Raw genomic sequence first — 2,598 nt, 5'->3', positions numbered from 1 at the left:
TCAATAAAATTCAGCGTTCCCTTATGATAAAAAATGCTCAACACATTGTGGGTAAAAATACACACAAACTGGGTATATATGACAAACCCACAGCTAACATCATACTCAACGAGGAAAAGCTGAAAGCCTTTCCTTTAAGAAGTAGAACAAGCCCCCTCACTCAGCACCGACAGCCCATGTCAGCGTGCGCAAGCCCTGCCACCACCCTGCAGAAATGCTTCAATTACCTGCAGTCTTTCATCAGATGAGACCAGTGCCGAGGGTCCTGGTTCCTCATCTCACTCGGGTTTATGCCAAAGATGTAAAATTTTTGGTGCAGATGCCTGAGTCTTAATGCTTCAAGGTGTAGACCTTTTACCCACTGCTGTAGCCATTACAATGGGGCCAAAGGGAAAAACAGTGATTATTGAGCAGAACTGGGGAAGTCCCAAAGTAACAAAAGATGGTATGACTGTTGCAAAATCCATTGACTTAAAGGATAAATATAAAAATATCGGAGCTAAACTTGTTCAAGATGTTGCCAATAACACAAATGAAGAGGCTGGGGATGGCACTACCACTGCTACTGTTGCCAAGGAAGGCTTCAAGAAGTTTAGCAAAGGTGCTAATCCAGTGGAAATCAGGAGAAGTGTGATGTTAGCTGTTGATGCTGTAATTGCTGAACTTAAAAAGCAGTCTAAACCTGTGACCACCCCTGAAGAAATTGCTCAGGTTGCTACAATGTCTGCACATGGAGACAAAGAAATTGGCAACCTAATTTCTGATGCAATGAAAAAGGTCAAAAGAAAGGGTTTCATCACATTGAAGATGGAAAAACACTACGGATGAATTACACATTATTGAAGGCACGAGGCCAGGTGCGGTGGCTCACGCCTGTAATCCCAGCACTTTGGGAGGTGGAGGCGGGCAGATCACGAGGTCAGGAGATTGAGACCACCCTGGCTAACATGGTGAAACCCCATCTCTACTAAAAATACAAACAATTAGCCGGATGTGGTGGCATGCACCTGTAGTCCCAGCTACTTGGCAGGCTGAGGCAGGAGAATCGCTTGAACCCAGGAGGCAGAGGTTGCAGTGAGCTGAGATTGTGCCACTGCACTCCAGCATGGGTGACAGAGTGAGACTCCATCTTAAAAAAAAAAGAAAAAAGAAATTATTGAAGGCATGAAAGTTTGAGGATATATTTCTCCATACTTTATTAATACATCAAAAGGTCAGAAATGTGAATTCCAGGATGCTTATGTTCTATTGAGTGAAAAGAAAATTTCTAGTGTCCAGCCCATTGTACCTGCTCTTGAAATTGCCCATGCTCACCATAAGCCTTTGGTCATAATTGCTGAAAATGTTGATGGAGAAACTCTAAGCACACTCATTTTGAATGGGCTAAAAGTTGGTCTTCAGGTTGTAGCAGTCAAACTCCAAGGTTTGGTGACAGTAGAAAGAACCAGTTTAACGGTATAACTATTGCTACTGGTGGTGCAGTGTTTGAAGATGAGGAGTTGACCTTAAATCTCGAAGATGTTCAGCCTCATGACTTAGGAGAAGTTGAAGAGGTCACTGTGATCAAAGATGATCTTATGTTCTTAAAAGGAAAAGGTGACAAGGCTCAAATTGAAAAACGAATTCAAGGAATCATTGAGCAGTTGGATGTCACAACTAGTGAATATGAAAAGGAAAAATTGAACGGCTGGCAAAACTTTCAGATAGAGGAGCTGTGCTGACGGTTAGTGGGACAAGTAATGTTGAAGTGAATGAAAAGAAAGACAGAGTTACAGATGCCCTTAATGCTACAAGAGCTGTTGTGGAAGAAGGCATTGTTCTGGGAAGGGGTTGTACCCTACTTTGGTGCATTGGTGCCTTGGACTCATTGACTCCAGCTAATGAAGATCAAAAAATTGGTACAGAAATTATTAAGAGAACACTCAAAATTCCTGAAATGACCATTGCTAAAAATGCAGGTGGTGAAGGATCTTTGATAGTTGAGAAAATTATGTAGTTCCTCAGAAGTTGGTTATGATGCCATGGTCAGAAATTTTGTGAATATGGTGGAAAAAGGAATTGTTGAGCCAACAAAGGTTGTGAGAAGTGCTTTATTGGATGCTGCTGGGGTAGCCTCTCTGTTAACTACAGCAGAAGTTGTAGTCACAGAAATTCCTAAAAAAAGAGAAGCACCCTGTAATGGGTGCAATGGGCAGAATGGGAGGTGTTATGGGAGATGGCAAGTTCTAATTATTAGAGTAGTGCTTTACTTTAATTAATGAACTATGGCAGGAAGTCCAAGGCAGTGTTCCTCACCAATAACTTCAGAGAAACTGGAGAAAATGACTGAAGAAAAGGCTAGCTGATGTTCAGGAAATCACTATAACAATCAGCTACTGGTTTCAAGTGACAAATATATGATGTTTGACTGCTGTCATCGTCTATGCCTACAGATAATTTATTTGTATTTTTGGGTAAAAAGACATTTATATATTCCTAACACTGGGTGCAAAAGCCGTGTACCAATGTACTGCTTTCAACTTAAATCACTGAGGCATTTTTAACACTATTCTGTTAAAATCAGGATTTTAGGGCTTGCCACCACCAAAGGAGAATTTA

The 2,598-nt window shown here is 41.3% G+C and overlaps 1 pseudogene; it reads left to right on the top strand.

Moving 5' to 3' along the window:
- The first annotated feature begins 214 nt into the window (after positions 1 to 214).
- On the top strand, positions 215 to 2,229 carry LOC117095641 (annotated as a pseudogene).
- The last annotated feature ends 369 nt before the right edge of the window (positions 2,230 to 2,598 follow it).

This window comes from Trachypithecus francoisi, unplaced genomic scaffold (assembly GCF_009764315.1).
Source record: "Trachypithecus francoisi isolate TF-2019V2 unplaced genomic scaffold, Tfra_2.0 Lachesis_group14, whole genome shotgun sequence".
NCBI classification, from domain to species: domain Eukaryota; kingdom Metazoa; phylum Chordata; class Mammalia; order Primates; family Cercopithecidae; genus Trachypithecus; species Trachypithecus francoisi.
The sequence above is the reverse complement of the archived record's forward strand: the minus strand, read 5'-3'. Positions and strand labels throughout refer to the sequence as shown.